Source organism: Sminthopsis crassicaudata, chromosome 6 (genome assembly GCF_048593235.1).
Source record: "Sminthopsis crassicaudata isolate SCR6 chromosome 6, ASM4859323v1, whole genome shotgun sequence".
NCBI lineage: Eukaryota > Metazoa > Chordata > Mammalia > Dasyuromorphia > Dasyuridae > Sminthopsis > Sminthopsis crassicaudata.
This window is the reverse complement of record NC_133622.1, coordinates 239,597,793-239,618,612: the sequence shown is the minus strand read 5'-3', so window position 1 is coordinate 239,618,612 and position 20,820 is coordinate 239,597,793. Positions and strand designations below refer to the sequence as shown.

Sequence of the window (20,820 nt, the reverse complement as noted above, 5' to 3'; positions counted from 1 at the left end):
CTCTTACATGACCAATAATCTTTGCAGATGACACCAAAGAAAATATTTTTGCTATACACTTCATGAGTTATCCATAAAGAGAATAGTCAGAAAACTCCTTTTCAGTCCACTGAGCACAACAAATTATTTGCTGTCCTGTCATTTGCTCTCACTTATTACCCAGGAGACATAACTATAATTACTGATTCATCCTATTCAGTAGGTGTGGTAAAAAGAATTGCCACAGCCCAAATAAAATTTTCAGCCTCTAATATTTAACAGCTCTTTAAGGAAGTTCAAGAGCAAGTGAGAAAGCATCCAAGCAAAAGTTATATGTTGCATGTCTACTCACATAGTGGACTTCCAGGTACTATTTTTGATGGAAATTCAAAGGTAGATAGCCTTTCCACTATGTTATCCAGTACTCCTTTATTTCAGAAAGCACAAGAATCTCATTCTAAATATCATCAAGCTGCTCAAGCTTTACATTTACAAATTGGAATAACAAGAGAGCAAGCTAGGAGCATTGTAAAAAGCTGTATAGCTTGCCTTCCTTTCCACAATCCTACACTCCCTCCAGGGAAGAATCCTGGTGGTTTCAGACCCAATGAAATCTGGCACATGGATGTGGCCCATTATAAATCTGTTGGTCATCTGTCTTTTATCCTTGTGGTGGTAGATACCTTCTCAGGATTCACTTTGGCAGTGCCAACAGCAAAAGAGACAAGCTGAGTGGTCACTTAATTCATGTCCAAGCATTTTGAATTATGGGTGTGCCACAAGAAATAAAAACAGACAATGGGCCTGCATATACTTCTAAATATTTTGTGCACTTTTGTGCACAGTGTACAATTTTATACACCATTGGCATTCCTTTTAATCCTCAAGGTCAGGCAATGGTAGAGAGAAGAAACAGAGACACTAAGGCAATCCTCAAAAAAGAAAGGGAAGCAGGAGCCACAGGTAATCTTAGAGAACTTCTAAATTTAGTTCTCCATATCATTAATTTTCTAATTTTTGACAAAGATGCATTGGTTCCTGCAGACAGGTTTTCTAACCTGTGGCAGTATCCAGTGTGAGAAGCTCCACTGTCCTTAGATAATCACCAGGTGATGTGGAGAGACCCAGAAAGTGGTGAATGGAAGGGACCAGAGAGGTTAGCTGCTTGGTGGAGAGGCTTTGCTTGTACTTCTTCAGATGGAGAAGGAAACAGATGGGTGCCAATGAGTCTTATTCTCCTTGTTCATCAGGGAGAGACAGAAAAAGAGAAAAACAAAGGAGAAGAACTAAGAAACATCTGACACTGAAAGAGCATGGCTGATAAGGAGACTGTTAAAGATTCCCTAACACAAGATAAGGCTGTTAAAGAACTTTAAAACCAGCAGGAATCATTGGATTTCCTAACACAAGATGAGACTAATGCACAATGGACTTATGGACTTTAATAAATTCTCAATTTATAATTATTTGATTATGTTATTTGTTACATACTTCTAGCATGTATAATGTTACTATGTTACAAAATATATATGTTTATATAAATATGTGTAATACCTCCCATATTGATGGAGTTATGTTTCAAGGCCATGACCACCCTATGTTCTAAATCAAAAGAAAGGGAAAGATGTTGGGATTACAAGGTGATAACTCAGGTTGTCTAAACAATTCTCTAGCTCAGAGTTGACACCTTTAGCAGTTGACACCTTTAGTTTTCTCAAAAGGAGTTTACACATTTAAAGGAGTTTTCACTTTTAAAAGGAGCAAGTTGATTGGTTGAAGGATTTCCCACAAGCCCCTGGATTCTCATCTGCCCATTCTCTGGGAGGATAAAAGAGACAACATGGGGCCTGGGAAGCAGTCTGGATTTGGGAAGGACTAGAGCTGGAGGAGATTCAGAGCCAGCATTCAGGAAGAAGAAGAAGAGGCTGCTGGAGAAGAAAACCAGGAAACCTGCTCCCAGAGAAGGATTCCAACTGAGGGAGCATCCTAACTTTACACAGCACGCCTATACTGAGAGGCACTGAGGAGGCCGCCCTAGGAGCCACACCGGGCAGTGACTACAGCCAGATTCCGGACAGGGAGAGAGCCATGAAGAGCACCAGGAACCTGCTGGTGGACAGCAAGGAGAACTGCCTGACGTTCGGGGACAGTTTCGAGAAGAGGCCCAAGTCCTACTTCCACAGGATCGGCTATGATTTGAAGCCGGCCTCTGTAGGCCCATCCGGGGAAGGTGAGCTCCAGGTGAGCAAGGGAGACGAGGTCAGGGTCTCCCTGCCTCACTTCCCTGGAGCTGCAGCCCCAAAGACTGTCTTCAAAGGAAACAAAAGACCCTATGAGGCAGACTGTATTCTCCTCATTAATCAGGATACCGGCGAATGTGTGTTGGAAAAAGTCAGCAGCAGCCCTCAGGTCAAGAAGATGAGAACTGAGGGAGGGAGCAAAACCCAGGTAAGAGTGGAAGCGCCCCCTGCACCGGCACCGCCCACTCCCATAGCATCGGGATCCCTGCCTCACTTCCCTGGAGCTGCAGCCCCAAAGACTGTCTTCAAAGGAAACAAAAGACCCTATGAGAGAGACTGTATTCTCCTCATTAATCAGGATACTGGAGAATGTGTGTTGGAAAAAGTCATCAGCAGCCCTCAGGTCAAGAAGATGAGAACTAAGGGAGGGAGCAAAACCCAGGCAAGAGTGGAACCGCCCCCTGCACCGGCACCGCCCACTCCCATAGCATTCCGAGCCGCAGGGAAGACACCTGTTGGACCAAAAGCCTGTCCTGTGGAAGAAGATCTTCTCGGGGAACTCCAGTTGTTGGACATTAAGAGACAGCTGAGAGCCTGGATGGAGCAGATGGAGATGTTCAGAGACAGCAGCTCCTCAGACTCTGACAGCTCCAGCAGTGAAGAAGAGGAGCCCGCCCCCGGAGGCTCGTCCTCCCAGCATCCTCCTCTGCAGTTCCCTCACAGAATCCCTCTGGGGAACAGCAGCACCAGCCAACTCCCCGACAATAACCGGCTGATGAGCATATTGCAAGAAGATTTACAACTGAGTGATTCCAGCAGCAACAGCAGCTCCTCTGACTCTGACTCTGAGAGCTCCAGTAGTGAAGAGGAGGAGCCCGCCACAGCCAGAGCCGCGTCCTCCCTGCATCCTCCTCTCCCTCACAGAATCTCTGTGGGGAACAGCAGCAGCCAGCTCCTCGGGAATAGCAGGACAATGAGCATATTGCAAGAAGATTTACAAGTGAGTGACTCCAGCAGTGAAGAGGAGGAGCCCGCCTCCAGAGACTTGGCCTCCCAGCATCCCCCTCTCCCTCACAGAATCCCTGTGGCAAACAGCAGCAGACAGCTCCCCGGGAATCACCAGCTGATGAGCATATTGAGAAAAGATTTACAACTCAGTGACTCTGAGAGCTCCAGCACTGAAGACCAGGAGCCTGTCACAACCAGAGCCTCTTTCTCCCAGCGTCCTCTTCTGCAGTTACCTCACAGAAGCCCTATGGAGACCAGAAGCAGCCAGCTCCCCGGGAATGACCAGCTGATGAGCATATTGCTACAAGATTTAAAACTCAGTGACTCTGACAGTGACAGCAATGACTAGCCTTGGAACTTCCTGCATCTGAATTTGTTAGAACATCTGGATAGATGAAGGACACAAGCAGAAACCCACCCCCAAGGAGAGCATTTGGCCCTTAGTGAGCCCTGAGTCTCACTGAACCTGAGCAGCATGCACTTTTATATATTATACGCTTACGTTTTTACCTCAGAATCTGGGTAGCATGTTAAAATCTGGGTAGTATAAAACAAACAAACAAACAAAAAACAAAAACAAAAATAAACAAACAAAAAGAACATCTTCCCAGATGTATTAGAAGTATAAGACAAAGTAAAAATAGAAACCCCACTCAATCACTTTCACCTTCAGAAAGAAACCTCAAATCAGAAATACTCAATCAAAATTCAGAGGATTCAAAGAAAAAAAAAGTGTTGTGAACAGCCAAAAACAATTTAAGAATAAAGGAACCACAGTCAGGATGACACAGGACTACTCTGACAACTGACTTTAACTTATTTAACATATGTTGTTCCATCTAGGGGAGGGGGTGGGGGGAAGGAGGGGAGAAATTGGAATAAAAGGATTTTCAAGGTCAATGCTGAAAAATTACCTTGAAGATAGATTGAAAAATACAACTTGTAAATAAAGTTATGTTAAAAAAAAAAAAAAAAAAGAGTAGTGGCCTGCTTTTGCAAAGGGATGAAAGTTACAGGTTTGTTGATGGTTGTGAGAGGCCAAGGACTAACTGGAGAATTTTTTGCTTCTAGGAAGGCCTGTCCTCCTTCATTTCTCTAAGGAGACCAAGGTCCATCTGAGCCAGAGACAGACTCAGAAGGGTTGAGAAGGACTGGAAATGAGATGTTCCATCTTTGACTGTTCTCTCCTGCTGGCTCTCCCTCCTCCTGCACTCCTCCACTAAGATCAAGACTGGGTCAGATGAGCAGACTGTCACAGAGAGCAGGAGGAGATTGGGAGAGATGCAGACTGAGACAGGATCAGACTGACAGACAATGTAAAGGAGACTGTGACAGACACAGATTGTAAAGGAGATGTGATTCTAGATTCTAGTCCAGACTGTTCTCAATGGGCTCCTTTCCTCTTCAACTAAGCAGGGATTTAGTAAGTCTTCAATATATTCAAGTATTTCTCATCATGATGACTTTAAAGTCATACAAGGAGTTGTCAACTTTGAATAAAAAAAAAAAAAAAAACAATTATATTAAAATGTCCATAACTACGGGAAGAAGTCTGTTTCTTTACTTTTTTTTACTAATTTGATAGGCAGAGACCTTACCCATAAATTCCAGTCCAATATTTTCTTCAGTAATTTTTCAAAACTTGAAATGTTGAGCATAGCTTTAAAAAGAATACAAAGTAGACCCTTAGGCTGATATTTAAATCCATAAGAAAGACTATGAATAGGGTTTCATATTTATTTGGATTTTATTTCCTCCTCTCTATGTAAAATTTGAGTGAGGATCTGGTGATTTATTTCTACTTTTTGTGGCCAAAGCAGGTTGAAATAGTGGTGTGGACTTTTTTTGGCAGGGATGTTGAAAAACAACTAGGAAGAAATTACGGCCTTAGTGCCTTTTATCAGAAATCTTTAGGATTGAAGAACGCAGCCTACATAACATGAGTTCTGTATATCTTCAGTTTAGTTAAATGATATTTAAATGACATTATAAACTATTATTTTTTAAGGAGCTTAAGGAATCATGTAGCATGTTTTCATTGGCAAGATAGGTAAGCTGAAACTCATATTTCCGACAAGATGGGGGATCATTTTAGTATATAATTGCTGGAATGCATGTTGAGATTTGGTGAGAGATCAATTTGTTATGATTGGGATTGATTGAAGATCACATTCTGCTAGAACAGGTAGAATGATGATAGACTGCAAGTCTATATCATAGGAAATCAAATGAATCAATGGAGACATTGAAGCTAGAGAAGAAATGACATAATTCCTAGCTGTTGATGATTTACTGTCTTTCTGTTCATTATAGTATATGGCATTATAGTTTTAAAACTAAAAAGAAATTTAGATTAAATTGATCCACTGTTAGATGGAGAAACTGAGGAACAGGCAAGTTAGATACTTGTCCAACTTGAGACAGGTAGTAAGTAGTAGAAATGAAATCAAAACACTAATCCTTAGATTTTAAATCAAGATTGTGTGTGTGAGTGTGTGTGTGTGTGTGTGTGTGTGTGTGTGTGTGTGTGTGTATTTATTTATTTATTTATTTATTTATTTATTTTGCATCTTACCACCTTCTTGTCTTCCTAGGACTTTCAAGAGAACTAACTACTAGAGCTGTCTTTCTTTTACAGTGACTAAACTCAGATTTTCTCTGCTGACTTTATTCCCTGTCAACTGGTTTTACTCTCTCATATGTCTATTATTTCAGTGAGCCATTTGCAGCCAGCTCTCACAGTGGGAAAACAGGAAATAATTAATTTTTAAAAAGCTTTTGAAAGCATTTTAATTTATTTCCATTTGTAAATGTTATTACAATGGAGTGATTTATTAATCTTAATGAACAGTAATTCCAGAATGATAAACTTTGTTCAATTGAGATATTTTAATTTAGAAATTCTTCTGTGTCTCTAGATTATTGATTGAAGATAGCCTGCTATACTAGTATTACTACCACTGAAACGAAATTTTTTACAATGTTCTTTTCTTCAAGGAACTCAATTTTAGTTGTAGACTCATAATAAAAGATAAATGAGATGAGATGACCCATCATTTTGAAAGCTATTCTAATGAATGAAGAAGTTTAACAACATCCTAAAAAAGGGAAACAAAGGAAATGAAACATTCACAAATAGAAAATCAAAAATGATCATGCTTTCGAATTTTAGCCATCATTGTTAAAAATCATTGCATATTCTTTTTTTACCCATCTGCTAACTATAGACAAATAGAAAGATAGATATTGCCACCTGTCAACATCCTATTGAAATTGAAGTTGAATCTTGAAGTTGAAATTGAAGTTGAAAGATGACTGAATGTTGAAATAAGATTTACTTTACTACCTCTAAGACCAATGTCATTGAACTTTATATATTTGTGATGGGTGAATGTGTATTTATTCAAATTTCTTTTTTTTTTTATTTCTGAAACCTTCAATATCATATTAATGCTATTTGTCAAGAAAACAAGCTTTTAAAGCACTCACTATATAACAAGTGTGGCTTTAAGTACTAGTGTACAAAACAAAAATGTGAGCCTTTCCCTCTAGGGATTTTAGTTTAACAGTAAAGATAGCATGCAAATGAATAATCATTAACAAAATACAAATATAGATGTATACAAAACTATAAGACAACCTCAAAGAGAAAGGAAAATAGTGATAATTTCAGGATTAAGGACAACAAGATGATTCATGACCATTGTTGAGCTTGAACTTAGACTTCAAATAAACTAAGTAGGGCTTTCCAAGTGGGGAAGACAAAAAGGGAGAATATCCTAAAGATCAGTGACAGCACATCTTCCTAGCTGTGTGAGCAAATCACTTAAGCCCAGTTGCCTCAGCAAAAAAAAAAATGAATAAATAAAAATAAAAACAAACAAACAAAAACAAAAGCAAGCAAAACAAATAAACAAAAAACAAAACCAATGATGGATGACAACACATGGCATGAATTTACAGATACAGTGACAGTGACATATATTTGAAACATTAGCATGCTAGCTAATTTAGCTGGGTGATGAACTATGTGAAGGAGAGTATTGGAAAGAAGAATAGAAAATTAGATGAAACCCAAGTTATTAAGAAATTTAAATGCCACCCAGAAGATTTTCTGTTTAGCATTAGAAACAACAGGAAACTCCTCCACTTGACTTCAATAAATTGACATTAAGGAGATGATCAGATCTGATGTTTAAAAATCCACATTGGCAACAATTTTGCAATCTGAATGGATTGATAAGACATTTATTAGATATACTGTTGAATTGTAAATGGGAGAAGATTTATGACTCAAATTTCAACATGAGTGTTCAAGAACAATAGAAGTCTTTAAGCACAATATGTTTTAGAATACAAACCAGCAATGATAAAAATATGAAAGTTACATGTTGTATGTTAATAGGTACAATGCATCTTTGTTAAACTGAAATAGACACTTAAATTAACAGGTTTTAGAGTGAATAGAAAAAAATAATTTAATTTTTATTTTATTTTATAATTATAACTTTTTTTTTGACAGAACATATGCATGGGTAATTTTTTACAACATTATCCCTTGCACTTACTTCTATTCAGATTATTTCCTTTCCTCCCCCACCCCCCTCCCCCAGATGGCAGGCAGTCTTATACATGTTAAATATATTACAGTATATTCTAGAAACAATATACGTGTGTAGAACCGAATTTTTTGTTGCACAGGAAGAATTGGATTCAGAAGGTAAAAATAACAGTTTACTCTCATTTCCCAGTGGTCCTTTTCTGGATGTAGCTGATTCTACCCATCATTAATCAATTGGAATTGGATTAGCTCTTCTCTATGTTGAAGATATCCACTTCCATCAGCATATATCCTCGTACAGTATCATGGTTGAAGTGTATAATGATCTTCTGGTTCTGCTCGTTTCACTTAGCATCAATTGGTGTAAGTCTCTCCAAGCCTCGCTGTATTTCTCCTGTTGGTCATTTCTTACAGAACAATAATATTCCATAACATTCATATACCATAATTTACACAACCGTTCTCCAATTGATGGGCATCCATTCATCTTCCAGCTTCTAGCCACTATGAAGAGGGCTGCCACAAACATTTTGGCACATACAGATCCCTTTCCCTTCTATAGTATTTCCTTGGGATATAGGCCCAGTAGTAGTATGGCTGGGTCAAAGGGTATGCACATTTTGATAACTTTTTGGGCGTAATTCCAGATTACTCTCCAGAATGGTTGGATTCTTTCACAACTCCACCAACAATGCATCAGTGTCCCAATTTTCCCACATCCCCTCCAACATTCATCATTATTTGTTCCTGTCATCTTAGCCAATCTGATAGGTGTGTAATGATATCTCAGAGTTGTCTTAATTTGCATTTCTCTGATCAATAGTGATTTGGAACACTCTTTCATATGAGTGGAAATAGTTTTAATTTCATCATCTGAAAATTGTCTGTCCATATCCTTTGACCATTTATAAATTGAAGAATGGTTTGATTTCTTATCAATTAAAGTCAATTCTCTGTATATTTTGGAGATGAGGCCTTTATCAGAATCTTTCATTGTAAAAAGATTTTCCCAATTTGTTACTTCCTTTCTAATCTTGTTTGCATTAGTTTTGTTTGTGCAGAAACTTTTTAATCTGGTGTAATCAAAATTTTCTATTTAGTGATCAATAATGGTCTCTAGTTCTCCCTTGGACACAATCTCCTTCCTCCTCCACAAGTCTGAGAGGTAAACCATCCCATGTTCCTCCAATTTATTTATGATTTCGTTCTTTATGCCTAAATCTTGGACCCATTTTGATCTAATCTTAGTATGTGGTGTTAAATGTGAGTCCATGCCAAGTTTCTGCCATACTAATTTCCAGTTTTCCCAGCAGTTTTGGTCAAATAATGAATTCTTATCCCAAAATTTGGGATCTTTGGGTTTGTCAAACACTAGATTGCTATTTTTATTCACTATCTTGCCCTGTGAACCTAACCTATGCCACTGATCAACTAGTCTATTTCTTTGCAAAAACCAAAAGGTTTTTGGTGACTGTTGCTGTATAATACAGTTCTAGATCAGGTACCGATAGACCACCTTCACTTAATTTTTTTTTCATTACTTCCCTTGAAATTCTCGACCTTTTGTTGTTCCATATGAATTCTGTTGTTATTTTTTCTAGGTTATTAAAATAGTTTCTTGGAAGTCTGATTGGTATAGCACTAAATAAATAGATTAGTTTAGGGAGTATAAGCTGGCAATTCTTAATGAAATTCTATGAATCTCTATGGAAAGACTTAAGAATTTTGATTTTGCTGGGGGTTGAGACAATATTTAATTCAAAATGTTGATAGTTAGGGAAATAGAAGCTGTGATGAGAAAATAATTACCTTTTTTTTCGAATGGATGGGAAATGTCTTCTTTCTATGAAGAATAACTTCGAAATTATAGAATGAACTACAGAGATGGCCAAGGCAGATAGAAAAATGGAAATGTGCTTTTAATTATCTTCCCTCCAAATGAAAATATTCAATTTGTCAATCACCTTCTGTTGATTCTTGTTTTCAAAGCACTTGGAAGAGTTCCTTAAATAGATGGGTTTCCTGCCCTGCTCTGTGGGAACATCCTTTCTTCTAGTTTATTTTACCCTTTTTAATGAGAGTCAAATTTTTTGGGCTCCCAGTTCAGTAAGTTCTGCACCAGTGAATGAGGTAGTACTTCTGATGTCATAAAAAGAACTCTCAAAGGAGAGTCTAGTGATTCAGGGCCTGTCTTGGCTAGTCCAATTGTTAATTGTGTAACACTCGACAATTCATTACTTAGCTCTGAAAGTCATTATCCCTCTGTGCAAAATCATTCTAATGAAACTTTTTAGTTTGATGTAATCAAAATCTTCTATTTTGTGATCAATAATGATCTCTAGTTCTCCTCTGGTCATAAATTCCTTCCTCCTCCACAAGTCTGAGAGGTAGATTATCCTCTGTTCCTCTTATCTATTTATTATCTCCCTCTTTATGACTAAATCATGGACCCATTTTGATCTTATCTTGGTATATGGTGTTAAGTGTGGATCCATATCTAATTTCTGCCATACTAATTTCCAGTTTTCCCAACATTTTTTTCCGAATAATGAATTTTTATCCCTAATGTTGGAATCTTTGGGTTTGTCAAAGATTAGATTGCTATAGATGTACCCTTTTTTGTCCTTTGTATCTAATCTGTTCCACTGATCTACCGGTCTATTTCTTAGCCAATACCAAATGGTTTTGGTGACTGCTGCTATATAATATAGCTTTAGATCAGGTACACTTAGACCACCTTCCTCTGAGTTTTTTTTTTCATTAGTTCCCTTGCAATTCTCGACCTTTTATTCTTCCATATGAATTTTGTTGTTATTTTTTCTAGGTCATTGAAATAGTTTCTTGGGAGTCTGATTGGTATAGCACTAAATAAATAGATTAGTTTGGGGAGTATTGTCATCTTTATTATATTCGCTCGGCCTATCAAAGAGCACTGAATGTCTTTCCCATTATTTAAATCTGATTTTATTTTTGTGGCAAGTGTTTTGTAATTTTTCTCATATAATTCCTGACTTTTCTTTGGTAGATGGATTCCCAAATATTTTATACTCTCAACATTTGTTTGGAATGGAATTTCTCTTTGTATCTCTTGCTGTTGCATTTTGTTAGTGATATATAAAAATGCCGAGGATTTATGTGGATTTATTTTGTATCCTGCCACTTTGCTGAAATTTTGAATTATTTCTAGTAGCTTTTTAGCAGAGTCTTTGGGGTTCTCTAAGTATACCATCATGTCATCTGCAAAAAGTGATAGTTTAATTTCCTCATTTCCTACTCTAATTCCTTGAATCTCTTTCTCGTCTCTTATTGCCGAGGCTAGCGTTTCTAGTACTATATTGAATAGTAATGGTGATAGTGGGTAACCTTGTTTCACTTCTGATCTTACTGGGAAAGGTTGCAGTTTATTTCTATTGCATATTATGCTTACTGAAGGTCTTAAATATATGCTCCTGATTATTCTAAGGAATAGTCCATTTATTCCTATACTCTCAAGAGTTTTTAGTAGGAATGGATGTTGGATTTTGTCAAATGCTTTTTCTGCATCTATTGAGATGATCATATGGTTCTTATTAATTTGATTATTAATATGGTCAATTATATTAATAGTTTTCCTAATATTAAACCAGCCCTGCATTCCTGGAATAAATCCTACTTGATCATAGTGTATTATCTTGGAGATGATTTTCTGAAGTCTTTTTGCTAATATCTTATTTAAGATTTTAGCATCAATATTCATTAAGGAGATTGGTCTATAATTTTCTTTCTCAGTTTTCGATCTACCTGGTTTAGGTATCAGTACCATGTCTGTGTCATAAAAGGAGTTTGGTAGGACTCCTTCATCCCCTATTTTTTCAAATAATTTATATAACATTGGGGCTAATTGTTCTTTAAATGTTTGGTAGAATTCACATGTGAATCCATCTGGCCCTGGGGATTTTTTCCTGGGGAGTTGATTAATAGCTTGTTCTATTTCTTTTTCTGAAATGGGACTATTTAAGCAATTTATCTCCTCCTCTGTTAATCTAGGGAGCCTATATTTTTGGAGGAAGTCATCCATTTCACTTAAGTTATCAAATTTATTGGCATAAAGTTGGGCAAAGTAACTCCTTATTATTTCTCTAATTTCCTCTTCATTGGTGGAAAGATCCCCCTTTTCATTTGTAAGACTATCAATTTGATTTTCCTCTTTCTTTTTTTTGATCAAATTTACCAAAGGTTTATCTATTTTATTGGCTTTTTCATAAAACCAACTCTTGGTTTTATTTATTAATTCAATAGTTTTTTTAACTTTCAATTTTATTGATTTCTCCTTTTAATTTTTGTATTTCAAGTTTAATTTTTTGTTGGGGGTTTATAATTTGGTCTTTTTCTAGCCTTTTAAGTTGTAAGCCCAATTCGTTAATCTTCTCTTTCTCAATTTTCTTCAAATTAGCCTCTAAACATATAAAATTTCCCCTTATTATTGCTTTAGCTGCATCCCAAAGATTTTGATATGATGTCTCATCATTGTCATTATCTTGTGTGAAATTGTTAATTGTTTTTATAATTTGCTCTTTCACCCAGTCATTCTTTAAGATGAGATTATTCAGTTTCCAATTACTTTTTGGTCTATTTACCCCTAACTTTTTACTGAATGTAGCTTTTATTGCATTGTGATCTGAGAAGAAGGCATTTATTATTTCTGCCTTCCTACATTTAATTTTGAGATCTTTATGTCCTAATATATGGTCAATTTTTGTATAGGATCCATGAACTGCTGAGAAGAAAGTATATTCCTTTCTATTGCCATTCAGTTTTCTCCAAAGGTCTATCATACCTAGTTTTTCTAATATTCTATTTACTTTTTTAATTTCTTTCTTGTTTGTTTTGTGGTTTGATTTGTCTAAATCTGAGAGTGCAAGGTTGAGATCTCCCACTATTATAGTTTTACTGTCTATTTCTTCTTGCAGTTCTCTTAACTTTTCCTTTAGAAAGTTAGATGCTATACCACTTGGTGCATATATGTTTAGTATTGATATGGCTTCATTATTTATGCTACCTTTCAGCAGGATATAGTTTCCTTCCTTATCTTTTTTAAGGAGATCTACTTCTGTTTTTGCTTGATCTGAGATAAGGATAGCTACCCCTGCTTTTTTGGCTTTACCTGAAGCATAATAGGCTCTGTTCCAACCTTTTACCTTTATTCTGTATGTATCTCCCTGCTTTAAGTGTGTTTCCTGTAGGCAACATATTGTAGGGTTCTGCTTTTTGATCCAATCTGCTATCCATCTCCGTTTGATGGGATCGTTCATCCCATTTACATTTACAGTTAAAATGACTAATTCTGTATTTCCTGCCATCGTATTATCTCCAGATTATGCTTTTTTCCCTTGACCCCCCTGATCCCCCTCCCCGATATTTAATTTACAGACTCCCCTTGTGACGCGCAACCCTCCCTTCTGATGTCATAAAAAGAACTCTCAGAGGAGAGTCTAGGGATTCAGGGCCTGTTTTGGTTAGTCCAATTGTTAATTGTGTAACACTTGACAATTCATTTCTTAGCTCTGAAAGTCATCATCCCTCTGGGCAAAATCATTCTAATGAAACTTGTACTTCCAACCTCAAGGTGTTCATGGGAAAAATAATTTGAAATGGGTCAAATGCTTCATATAGATGAGTTCTTATTAATTATATAAAACTGATAACAAATGACTGTTAATTGTTTGAAATAATGAGTCAAATATTTATAAACTTTTTTGGGGGGCTTCATGAGAGAGTATCATCTTTGTGGAAGATAATATTCATCATGTTTCTCCCCTGAAATTTTAGAAAAGAGAGCTTAACTATTGAAAGAATTATGCCAAAATTAAATGTAGCAAAGAATCTTGACAGGAAAGACCCTCTTCCCAATCCAATTAACTAATCAGAGACATCAACAGGTACAAAGAGAAAACATTTATGTAATGCCTGCAAGGGAGAAGCCCAGACACACACCTGGGAGCCATCCCAACCCCTTCCATCTGCTCCTGCAACCCAACCTGCTTCCAGGTTTGTCCAGGCACTAAAAACAAAAGACTGGACCCTTCTCATTGGATACACTAAAAGGACATCATTAGGCATTTTGCTTAGATCAAATTGAGTTACTTCAGCTGTAAAAATAAAAAAAAAAAAGAAACAAAAGAAACCTATAATGATAGCAGCATGTACCTCATTAGATTAGAATAAGAATCAAATATGTGAATGTCTTTACACTGGTTAATAGGCTTTAAGAATAGAAATTATACAGCTGCTGCTGCTTTTAATGCTTGATTGGTTATTTTCTCTTCTCCTAAAGGACAAACATTACATCACTATGTTAGGATCAAATTACAGTGTGTCCAGCTGATCAGATCAGAATGAAATCAGATTGCTCCACCCCAGGTTGGGGATAAATAGTGTATAAGCAGAGCATGTCCCTAAACAAGCCAAAAGGCAATCAGATGGAAGTAAGGGATTGAGTTTAGGAAAAATAGAGTTGTATGCAGTAGAGTATACTGAGATATTCCCTGGAGAAATGAAATCTATTCCTGTTCAGCCTATGGTTCCTTTGCCTCCAGGCACAGTAGCCTTGACCATTTCACTTTCTGAGAGTGCTTACAAAACAGTGTTCATCCATACACTGATGTGGGAAACTGGAGAATGTGTAGCTAATGTCCTAGTCACTAACACAGGTAGACAAAGTGTGATTTATCAAGCAGGAGAAGTAGAAGTATCAGGCTTATTGTTATATACCCCTAATAAGCAATCTGGTGACAATCGCCCAGATTCTGACTCCAATGAAAAAATCCAGGAATATATTTGACAGCAGCTGTGACATCTGACTGACCCTATGCTTACTATTTATATAAATGGAATACCATTTGAAGGATTGGTAGACAGGGGTGCAGATGCTACAGTCATTAGAGGTGCCAATTGGCCCAGTCACTGGCCAAAGGTTAAGGCAGAGGGGGCACAGTAGATAGAGCACCAGCCCTGAATTCAGGAGGACCCGAGTTCAAATATGGTCTGAGACACTTAACACTTCCTAGATATGTGACCCTGGGCAAGTCACTTAAACCCAGGCTCAGGAAAAAAAAAAAAAAAAAAAAAGTTTAAGGCACACACCTACCTGTGTGGTGTAGGAGGATCAATAGCAGCAGAAGTTAGTACTATGTCTTTGAGATAGAAATTTGAAAATGAAACAGGAGTTTTTACTGCTTTTGTGGTTGAAAAATTCCCCATCAATCTGTGGGGAAGAGATATTTTATAACATATAGGATTACAAGTAAGCACTTTGGCTTTGTAGGCAAGGCTGCTGTTGAAGGCCTAACTGGACTCTTACCGGTTTCAATTCAGTAGAAGACTGAATCACCAGCTTGGGTAGAACAGTGGCCCTTAAGAAGTGATAAAATTCAGGTCTTATTAGACATAGTACAAGAACAAGTTGACCAAGGACACTTTGGGCCTTCTCTAAGTCCTTGAAATTCCCCAGTATTTGTGGTGAAAAAGAAATCTGGAAAATGGAGGATGTTCAGTGATCTAAGAAGAGGAAAGGACCAGATGGAAAGTATGGGAATTCTTCAGCCTGGACTTCCATCTCCTACTCAGTTGCCAAGAGAATGGCCTCTTTGAGTTATAGACATTAAGGATGGTTTCTATTCTATCTCTCTAAGAAAGGAAGATATCAAAAGATTTGCTTTTTCAGTGCCTAGTGTTAATTTGGCTAAGCCTTATAAAAGATATGAATGAACATTTTTGCCACAAGGAATGAAAAAACAGCCCTACTATGTGCCAAATATATGTTGCTGCTGCTCTTGCTCCAGTAAGAAAAACATCTCCTAAAGTAATGGTGTTACATTGTATGGATGATATTTTGGGATGTGTACCTGAGGAACAAATGTTAAAAGCATGTCTACAAAAATCCATAGAAACATTGAAGTACTACAAAATGCATATAGCTACAGAAAAAAAAAATTCAAAGACATGATCCTTTTCAATATTTAGTATATGAAGTATATCCTAAGACACTCACAATACAGAAGCTTTCTTTAAGAACAGAGAATTTGGACACCTTAAATGCGTTCCAAAAATTAATAGGAGATATCCAATAGTTGTGACCAGGGTTAGGCTTAAGTACCAATCAACTGCAACCTCTATATGACATTTTAAGGGGAGACAGTGCTTTGAATTCACCACACCAGCTTACAAAAGAAGTGCAAGAGGCTTTGAGAGAAGTTGAACTGGCTTTATCCAATGTGGTTGAAAGAGTCACTCAAAAACCCTTGGAAATATCACTTTTTGCTACAAAAGAGGCACCCATAGTAGTCCTTCATCAAAGAGACAGTATGATTGAGTGGATAAGCCACCCAGTGCAACCAGAACAAAGCCTTACTCCTTACCCAGTGCTTGTGGCTAGAATTTTATTACAGGCCATTAAAAGAGTAGTACAATTATCTGGGATGAGTCACCCAAAAAGAAACACATTCTATACTAATGCACAAATTAATATATGCTGTGAGAGCATTTCATAATGGCAAATTTGATTGACCACAGCTCCAAATTTTGCACATGGGTCTCCATTAAAGATAAACCGGCTACTACATAAAAGGCAATGCATTTTTGAAGAAAAGGTTTCTAAGGTTCCTCTTACATGACCAATAATCTTTGCAGATGACACCAAAGAAAATATTTTTGCTATACACTTCATGAGTTATCCATAAAGAGAATAGTCAGAAAACTCCTTTTCAGTCCACTGAGCACAACAAATTATTTGCTGTCCTGTCATTTGCTCTCACTTATTACCCAGGAGACATAACTATAATTACTGATTCATCCTATTCAGTAGGTGTGGTAAAAAGAATTGCCACAGCCCAAATAAAATTTTCAGCCTCTAATATTTAACAGCTCTTTAAGGAAGTTCAAGAGCAAGTGAGAAAGCATCCAAGCAAAAGTTATATGTTGCATGTCTACTCACATAGTGGACTTCCAGGTACTATTTTTGATGGAAATTCAAAGGCAGATAGCCTTTTCACTATGTTATCCAGTACTCCTTTATTTCAGAAAGCACAAGAATCTCATTCTAAATATCATCAAGCTGCTCAAGCTTTACATTTACAAATTGGAATAACAAGAGAGCAAGCTAGGAGCATTGTAAAAAGCTGTATAGCTTGCCTTCCTTTCCACAATCCTACACTCCCTCCAGGGAAGAATCCTGGTGGTTTCAGACCCAATGAAATCTGGCACATGGATGTGGCCCATTATAAATCTGTTGGTCATCTGTCTTTTATCCTTGTGGTGGTAGATACCTTCTCAGGATTCACTTTGGCAGTGCCAACAGCAAAAGAGACAAGCTGAGTGGTCACTGAATTCATGTCCAAGCATTTTGAATTATGGGTGTGCCACAAGAAATAAAAACAGACAATGGGCCTGCATATACTTCTAAATATTTTGTGCACTTATGTGCACAGTGGACAATTTTATACACCATTGGCATTCCTTTTAATCCTCAAGGTCAGGCAATGGTAGAGAGAAGAAACAGAGACACTAAGGCAATCCTCAAAAAAGAAAGGAAAGCAGGAGCCACAGGTAATCTTAGAGAAATTCTAAATTTAGTTCTCCATATCATTAATTTTCTAATTTTTGACAAAGATGCATTGGTTCCTGCAGACAGGTTTTCTAACCTGTGGCAGTATCCAGTGTGAGAAGCTCCACTGTCCTTAGATAATCACCAGGTGATGTGGAGAGACCCAGAAAGTGGTGAATGGAAGGGACCAGAGAGGTTAGCTGCTTCGTGGAGAGGCTTTGCTTGTACTTCTTCAGATGGAGAAGGAAACAGATGGGTGCCAATGAGTCTTATTCTCCTTGTTCATCAGGGAGAGACAGAAAAAGAGAAAAACAAAGGAGAAGAACTAAGAAACATCTGACACTGAAAGAGCATGGCTGATAAGGAGACTGTTAAAGATTCCCTAACACAAGATAAGGCTGTTAAAGAACTTTAAAACCAGCAGGAATCATTGGATTTCCTAACACAAGATGAGACTAATGCACAATGGACTTATGGACTTTAATAAATTCTCAATTTATAATTATTTGATTATGTTATTTGTTACATACTTCTAGCATGTATAATGTTACTATGTTACAATATATATATATGTTTATATAAATATGTGTAATACCTCCCATATTGATGGAGTTATGTTTCAAGGCCATGACCACCCTATGTTCTCAATCAAAAGAAAGGGAAAGATGTTGGGATTACAAGGTGATAACTCAGGTTGTCTAAACAATTCTCTAGCTCAGAGTTGACACCTTTAGCAGTTGACACCTTTAGTTTTCTCAAAAGGAGTTTACACATTTAAAGGAGTTTTCACTTTTAAAAGGAGCAAGTTGATTGGTTGAAGGATTTCCCACAAGCCCCTGGATTCTCATCTGCCCATTCTCTGGGAGGATAAAAGAGACAACACGGGGCCTGGGAAGCAGTCTGGATTTGGGAAGGACTAGAGCTGGAGGAGATTCAGAGCCAGCATTCAGGAAGAAGAAGAAGAGGCTGCTGGAGAAGAAAACCAGGAAACCTGCTCCCAGAGAAGGATTCCAACTGAGGGAGCATCCTAACTTTACACAGCACGCCTATACTGAGAGGCACTGAGGAGGCCGACCTAGGAGCCACACCGGGCAGTGACTACAGCCAGATTCCGGACAGGGAGAGAGCCATGAAGAGCACCAGGAACCTGCTGGTGGACAGCAAGGAGAACTGCCTGACGTTCGGGGACAGTTTCGAGAAGAGGCCCAAGTCCTACTTCCACAGGATCGGCTATGATTTGAAGCCGGCCTCTGTAGGCCCATCCGGGGAAGGTGAGCTCCAGGTGAGCAAGGGAGACGAGGTCAGGGTCTCCCTGCCTCACTTCCCTGGAGCTGCAGCCCCAAAGACTGTCTTCAAAGGAAACAAAAGACCCTATGAGGCAGACTGTATTCTCCTCATTAATCAGGATACCGGCGAATGTGTTTTGGAAAAAAGTCAGCAGCAGCCCTCAGGTCAAGAAGATGAGAACTGAGGGAGGGAGCAAAACCCAGGTAAGAGTGGAAGCGCCCCCTGCACCGGCACCGCCCACTCCCATAGCATCGGGATCCCTGCCTCACTTCCCTGGAGCTGCAGCCCCAAAGACTGTCTTCAAAGGAAACAAAAGACCCTATGAGAGAGACTGTATTCTCCTCATTAATCAGGATACTGGAGAATGTGTGTTGGAAAAAGTCATCAGCAGCCCTCAGGTCAAGAAGATGAGAACTGAGGGAGGGAGCAAAACCCAGGCAAGAGTGGAACCGCCCCCTGCACCGGCACCGCCCACTCCCATAGCATTCCGAGCCGCAGGGAAGACACCTGTTGGACCAAAAGCCTGTCCTGTGGAAGAAGATCTTCTCGGGGAACTCCAGTTGTTGGACATTAAGAGACAGCTGAGAGCCTGGATGGAGCAGATGGAGATGTTCAGAGACAGCAGCTCCTCAGACTCTGACAGCTCCAGCAGTGAAGAAGAGGAGCCCGCCCCCGGAGGCTCGTCCTCCCAGCATCCTCCTCTGCAGTTCCCTCACAGAATCCCTCTGGGGAACAGCAGCACCAGCCAACTCCCCGACAATAACCGGCTGATGAGCATATTGCAAGAAGATTTACAACTGAGTGACTCCAGCAGCAACAGCAGCTCCTCTGACTCTGACTCTGAGAGCTCCAGTAGTGAAGAGGAGGAGCCCGCCACAGCCAGAGCCGCGTCCTCCCTGCATCCTCCTCTCCCTCACAGAATCTCTGTGGGGAACAGCAGCAGCCAGCTCCTCGGGAATAGCAGGACAATGAGCATATTGCAAGAAGATTTACAAGTGAGTGACTCCAGCAGTGAAGAGGAGGAGCCCGCCTCCAGAGACTTGGCCTCCCAGCATCCCCCTCTCCCTCACAGAATCCCTGTGGCAAACAGCAGCAGACAGCTCCCCGGGAATCACCAGCTGATGAGCATATTGAGAAAAGATTTACAACTCAGTGACTCTAAGAGCTCCAGCACTGAAGACCAGGAGCCTGTCACAACCAGAGCCTCTTTCTCCCAGCGTCCTCTTCTGCAGTTACCTCACAGAAGCCCTATGGAGACCAGAAGCAGCCAGCTCCCGGGAATGACCAGCTGATGAGCATATTGCTACAAGATTTAAAACTCAGTGACTCTGACAGTGACAGCAATGACTAGCCTTGGAACTTCCTGCATCTGAATTTGTTAGAACATCTGGATAGATGAAGGACACAAGCAGAAACCCACCCCCAAGGAGAGCATTTGGCCCTTAGTGAGCCCTGAGTCTCACTGAACCTGAGCAGCATGCACTTTTATATATTATAGGCTTACATTTTTACCTCAGAATCTGGGTAGCATGTTAAAATCTGGGTAGTATAAAACAAACAAACAAACAAAAAACAAAAACAAAAATAAACAAACAAAAAAAACATCTTCCCAGATGTATTAGAAGTATAAGAAAAAGTAAAAATAGAAACCCCCACTCAATCACTTTCACCTTCAGAAAGAAACCTCAAATCAGAAATACTCAATCAAAATTCAGAGGATTCAAAGAAAAAAAAAAAGTGTTGTGAACAGCCAAAAACAATTTAAGAATAAAGGAACCACAGTCAGGATGACACAGGACTACTCTGACAACTGACTTTAACTTATTTAACATATGTTGTTCCATCTAGGGGAGGGGGTGGGGGAAAGGAGGGGAGAAATTGGAATAAAAGGATTTTCAAGGTCAATGCTAAAAAATTACCTTGAAGATAGATTGAAAAATACAACTTGTAAATAAAGTTATGTTAAAAAAAAAAAAAAGAGTAGTGGCCTGCTTTTGCAAAGGGATGAAAGTTACAGGTTTGTTGATGGTTGTGAGAGGCCAAGGACTAACTGGAGAATTTTTTGCTTCTAGGAAGGCCTGTCCTCCTTCATTTCTCTAAGGAGACCAAGGTCCATCTGAGCCAGAGACAGACTCAGAAGGGTTGAGAAGGACTGGAAATGAGAT

The 20,820-nt window shown here is 38.7% G+C and overlaps 1 pseudogene; it reads left to right on the top strand.

The window, feature by feature from the left end:
* The first annotated feature begins 18,497 nt into the window (after positions 1-18,497).
* On the top strand, positions 18,498-19,947 carry LOC141547437 (ELL-associated factor 1 pseudogene; annotated as a pseudogene).
* Positions 19,948-20,820: the final 873 nt, after the last annotated feature.